Raw genomic sequence first — 6077 nt, forward strand, 5'->3', positions numbered from 1 at the left:
GAGAATCAGGGAACATTTACGAAGGTGATTACATTAATCAGACTTTAGTCGTTAAGCCATGAACAATATTTTCTGTCTGACAGGCAATATCAAGAGATATATTAAAGGTTTTAAAATGCGGAAGGATTTTCATAAGTTAAACAAGGCAAAAACTGTTTCTGTAATATTGCCATAATTTGCATACTTTACTAGAAAAACAACCATCAACCATAGTATGCAAATTGGGCAGCACTTTTATAATTTGCTAATATACAATCTGGGCTCATTTTCAAGTTTGTTACATTTGACTGAGAACTGTGAGCAAATAGGACAAAATGTTCAAATCCCCTTTGGTCGAAGAGCATTACCATCAGAAATTAGCATGTAAATTAAACAAAATAGATGAAAGTTGGTGGTGGAGTCTGTCATCCTCATCAGAAACATCTGAGCCTGGCTCTCCTCTTGTTTTGGAGTTGTGGCACAGCACCTTTTAGGATTTTGTGGACCACCTAAAATTCTTAGTTAAATAACACTGTGAACTTTCTACCTTTAAGGCGAGTGGGAGCAGGCCATCAAAACATAAACTCAGCCAGGTACACAAAAATGCTGGAGAAACTCAGCGGGTGCAGCAGCATCTATGGAGCGAAGGAAATAGGCAACGATTCGGCACGAGGGGCCACAGAGTGGCACTGGTGGGGGACTGTTTGGTGAAATTTGACAAATGTAAAAAAATTGTGCTGGAAAAATTTTGTATAGTCTCCGAAAATGTCGGATGAATTTTGTTTGAATGGTTCAGAAATTGTATATATTTTCCAATTGAATAAAGTATATTTTGAAAAAAAAAAAAATCTATGGAGCGAAGGACTGGTAGGGGAGATACCTTGATCACCGAGGAGGTTCTCGGCCTTTTGGCTAAGATCAAGTGTAGTATCTGTTCTTATCAGTGGTGAAAGAGTGCTAAAAGAGAGCGCCTGTTCTTGTTAGAACAGGGAAAGGGGCTATTTGTTCTTGTTAGAACAGTCCTGGCGGTCCATTAAGGACAAGAGCTGCAGATTACGGTGTAAAATCGTAGCAATGGCAGCTGCAATGGGAGCTAGAGGACAGGGTACCCGCAATACCCTCAGGATTAGTGTCAAGGATCTCAGCGAGGGGATGCCCTTCAGTCGAGATACCTTTGTAAAGAAGGTCTTGCTGGAGACCTGCAAGTTCGAGCCCAGGGATATCTACTGCCTCCAGGACTTCCCGGGTAACGGTTATTTCGACGTTACATTTGTGCTTCCGACAGGATGGCAAAAGCTGATGAAGGATTTCCAGGAGAAGGGGAATGAAGCTCCGCTGTCGTTGCTGAAGGTGCAGCCGCTCTTCACCCTCCCAAACCAAAAAGAAAGGACGATCACGGTGCATATGTTTAACCCACATGTGCCCGTAGTGGATGTCCTCACCTTCCTTGCTCGCTACGTCGACGGAGCAGGGAACAGCGTGGACGTGAAGGATCTGCATGGGATTTGGACGAGCAAGCGGCAGGTCAAGGTGAAGTTGAGGGTGGACAAGGAAGGAACTCTCCTCCACCCTCCATCGGTGTTCGCAATTGGAGGAAACCGAGGATATTTAATTTACGTGGGGCAGCCCAGAGTTTGCAGAAAATGTAACAAGCCTGGACATGTGATGGCCCAATGCAATGCAGTGGTCTGCAAAAACTGCAAAACGGAGGGCCACGAGACAAAAGGACTGTCAAGCCAGCAAGAACTAGCAACCTGTGTGGGGAGGGAGGCCACCTTTACAGGGACTGCCCAAAAAGAGCCTGTACATATGCACAGGCAACAAGAGGGGCGGCTTCCAGCACCCCCAGGGTAGGTGAGACACCCACTACCACTGCCAAGTCCCCAGCAGAAAGGGGAAACAGGGATGAGGACAGCCCAACCACCTCAACCACCTCGAGCCCCCAAGTGCCAGGAGAACTCCAGCACCAAGCCCAGGAGGGAGAGTCGATGGAGGAGGGGGGAGAGCAGATTTGGACGACGGTGAAGTATAAAAAACACCAGAAGGGTCAGCACACGGAGCAGAGGCCAGAAGGGGATGGCAAGCCCAAAAAACCCCCCAAAAAATGGTCTCTCTCCCTGACAGAAGGCAGCAACCTCTCCTCGTGGGAGGATGAGGCGAACGGGAAACCCCACAAGAAGAAAACCGGGGAGGAAAGGAGAAGGTCCAGGCCGATTGTACACCTGCACAAGGAGACTGGCCCCAGGACATCGGGAGCAGTGCAGCAGTCGAGGGGCTTCAGCCCCAGGGCATCGACAGCAGTGCAGTGGCAGTTGGGCCCCAGCTCCGGGCAACCGGGAGCATCGTAGCGGCCGATGGGCCCCAGCTCCGAGTTTCCGGGAGCAGTAAGTCTGTCACTGAGCCCCAGCCACGAGAGACGGGGGAAGCGGCGCACCCAGAAGGGGGTAAAACGAGCAGCCCCCCCCCCCCCCAACGACACCTCGGGTTACAACACGGGAAACCCAACCCGTTGAGGAGGCCGGGTACCTGAGCCCAGGAAAGGTGAGGCAATTCACCGAAGCGGTGGGCATGAGGGAACAGGAAAATGGCCAGTGACTCTAAAGGACAATGGAGCTCAAACTGGCATCCTTAAACGTGCGCAGTGTGAAGAGCACTGCACGATGTGTAAATGCCTTACAGTACCTGGCCAAGGCAGATGTGACTTTTCTACAGGAGTGCGGGTTGCCACACCTCCGCTGTTATCGGAGGTGGTCGCGATGGTGGCCCCACGGACTGTCTGTGTGGTCGGGGGCAATGACTGTCGTGCTTCCGGCCTGGGGATCTTGCTGCGGGGAGGGAACTTCGCCATCACTGAGGTCAGGGAGGTGGTTGCGGGGAGTCTCCTCGTGGTGGATGTTATGTACCGTGGTTCTCCGCTCCGGCTGATTAATGTGTATGCCCCACCCGTGCGGAGCGAGCGGCAGGCCGTTCTCCAGCAGCTCCCAGTGCTGTTGGCCACGTCCCGGCAGCTCGTTCTGGCCGGTGACATCAACTGCATCATTGATGCGGCTGGACGATCCGGCAGTGCCGACAACAGACTGGACAGCACGTCCAAGTTCCTGATGGAGACGGTAAAAGACGCAAAGCTGCACGACGCCTTCAGCGACCCTGCAGGCGGGTCCCAGCCGCGGTTCACCTGGTCGAGATCGGACGGTTTGGCCCGATCCCGGATAGACTTCGTCTTCACCACGAAGGCCGTCACGGTGAGACACACCGACCTCACGCCGGTGTTCTTCTCTGACCACTGCCTCCTTCAGGCTTCCTGTCACCTACAGGAGGACCGGAAGGCAGGCAGAGGGACGTGGAAGTTAAACGTGAAGCTGTTGACCCCAGAGAACGTTGAGGAGCTAAAGAGGGACTACGCACGTTGGAGAACGGTGAGGCCCCTCTTTGACTCCCCGACACTCTGGTGGGAAGCAACCAAGGAGAACATTAAGAGGTTCTTCATAGCCAAAGGGGTTCAGAGAGCAAGACAGAGACAGAGGGAATTGTGCCAACTCCAGACAGATTCGCAGCAACTGCTCCTTCTGCAGTCGAGGGGGGGTGGATGTGAGGGAGGAACTTAGAGAGGTGAAGGACCGGCAAGCTCGGCTCTTTATCTCTGAATCCTCCAAGATCATCTTCCGATCCAGGGTCCGCCATGTGGAGCAGGAGAGACGTGCTCACGTTTCTTCTTCCATAAGGTTCACAGGGGGAGCTCTGTGATCAACAGCCTTAGGGAGGAGGACGGCTCGGTAGAATCCTCACAGACAGACATGATGAGGGTCTGCAAATCCTTTTACTCGGAATTGTATGACCAAAAGGCCACAGACAGCACCGCCTCCCAGAACTTCCTGTCCTCTATCACGGAGGTCTTGGAGGACAGCAAGCAGGAGAGTCTGGACCAACCACTGACCCTAGAAGAGCTGACTGGCTCCATCCGCTCCTTTGACTCGAGTAAAACTCCCGGAAGCGATGGCTTACCGGCCGAGTTGTATTCGGCTCTGTGGGACTGGGTGGGCCCGGACCTGCTGGAAGTGTACAACGACATGCTTCTAGCCGGCAGCATGTCAGACTCCATGAGGAAGGGCAGCATCACCCTAATCTACAAGCAGAAGGGGGAGATGAAGGATATAAAGAATTGGAGACCCATAACATTGTTGAATGTAGATTACAAGATCCTGTCTAAGGCCATCGCCAACCGGGTCAAGTCTGCTCTGGGGCGGGTGATCCACCCGGACCAAACCTGTGCTGTACCTGGCAGGAAAATCTCAGACAGCCTAGCGCTGCTGAGAGATACCATCGCCTACGTGCAGGACAGACGGGTGGATGCCTGCCTAGTCAGCTTGGACCAGGAGAAGGCCTTCGACAGGATATCGCACACGTACATGAGGGACGTGCTCTCCAAAATGGGTTTTGGGGAGGGAATCCGAAATTGGATCAAACTGCTCTACACCGACATCCGTAGTGCAGTCCAAATCAATGGGTGGGAATCAGACAGTTTCCCTGTAAGGTCTGGAGTCAGGCAGGGTTGCCCTCTCTCTCCTGTCTTGTTTGTCTGCTGTATTGAACCTTTTGCCGAGTCCATCAGGAAGGATGCGAGCATAAGAGGAGTGACATTGCCAGGCAGTGGGGGCATTCAGGTCAAGACCTCCCTGTACATGGACGATGTCGCCGTCTTCTGCTCGGATCCAAGGTCGGTCCGCAGATTGATCAGCATCTGTGACCAGTTTGAGTCGGCCACGGGAGCCAGGGTGAACCGCAGGAAGAGCGAGGCCATGCTCTTTGGCAACTGGCCCGACCGATCTTCCATCCCCTTCACCATCAAGCCTGACTTCTTGAAGGTGCTGGGGATCTGGTTCGGGGGGGCTGAGTCGAGTAACAAGAATTGGCTGGAGCGGATAGCCAAGGTGGGGAGGAAGCTGGAGCTGTGGAGGCAACGCTCCCTCTCCATAACCGGGAAAAATTTGGTCATCAGGTGTGAGGTGCTCTCGGGTCTGCTGTACTTGGCACAAGTGTGGCCTGTCCCTCCCTCCTACGCCACGGGGATCACCCGGGCCGTCTTCCAGTTCATCTGGGGGTCGAGGATGGACCGGGTGCGACGGGCCACAATGTACAAGTCGGCAGACAACGGGGGTAAAAGCGTGCCCAACGTCGCCCTCATCCTGATGGCCACCTTTGTGTGTGGCTGCATCAGGCGGAGTGTAGAGCCAAGGCACGTGGGCACTAAGTGCCACTACCTGCTGAGGTTCTACCTGTCCCCGGTGTTGCGAAGGATGGGCCTGGTGCAGATGCCACGCAATGTGCCAGTCAGCTGGACATTGCCGCCCCATCTGGCGTCTGTTGAAAGGTTCTTCCGGACCAACACCTTTGACCACAAGTCCATCGGGCAGTGGTCAGCACGGAATGTCCTGCAGGCACTGCAGGGAAAGGACTCGATGGATCCGGTGGCGTGGTTCCCAGAGCAGACTGCCCAGCTTGTCTGGCAAAATGCCTCATCGCCAGAACTGACCAACAAGCACCAAGACCTGGCTTGGCTGGCGGTGAGGGGAGCCCTCCCAGTTAGATCCTTCCTGCACCGTCGGAAACCTCACTGCCAGCGCACGCTGCCTCCGGGACGGTTGCTATGGAGAGGAGACGGTTGCCCACCTCTTTGCAGAGTGTGGGTTTGCAAAACGAGTCTGGAGAGGTATGAAAGGGTCCCTGGAACGATTTATCCCGAACAGCTCCGTCACAGAGGACTCTGTGATTTACGGACTGTTCCCAGGGACACATTCAGAGACTGACATCGAGTGCTGCTGGAGGGTCATCAACTCGGGGAAAGACGCTCTTTGGTCTGCCCGAGCGTTGCTCACCACCCAGCAGAGCGAGATGTCCGTCAGGGAATGTTGCCGACTGGCCCACTGCAGACTGCAGGAGTACGTGCTAAGGGACTCGCTGAAGCTTGGTGCAGCCAACGCCAAGGCTCGGTGGGGGAGGGCCACAGTCTAGGGTCCTTCCGCTGCTGGACATGGGGGGCACGGTATGGTGGAGACGCCCCTCAAATTAAATTAAGGGAAGGTATCCCACGCCAGGGGGCC

At 54.0% G+C, this 6077-nt stretch overlaps 1 pseudogene; it reads left to right on the forward strand.

The window, feature by feature from the left end:
- Positions 1-871: 871 nt before the first annotated feature.
- On the forward strand, positions 872-1036 carry LOC116980217 (annotated as a pseudogene).
- Positions 1037-6077: the final 5041 nt, after the last annotated feature.

This window comes from Amblyraja radiata, chromosome 13, assembly GCF_010909765.2.
Source record: "Amblyraja radiata isolate CabotCenter1 chromosome 13, sAmbRad1.1.pri, whole genome shotgun sequence".
NCBI classification, from domain to species: Eukaryota; Metazoa; Chordata; class Chondrichthyes; order Rajiformes; family Rajidae; genus Amblyraja; species Amblyraja radiata.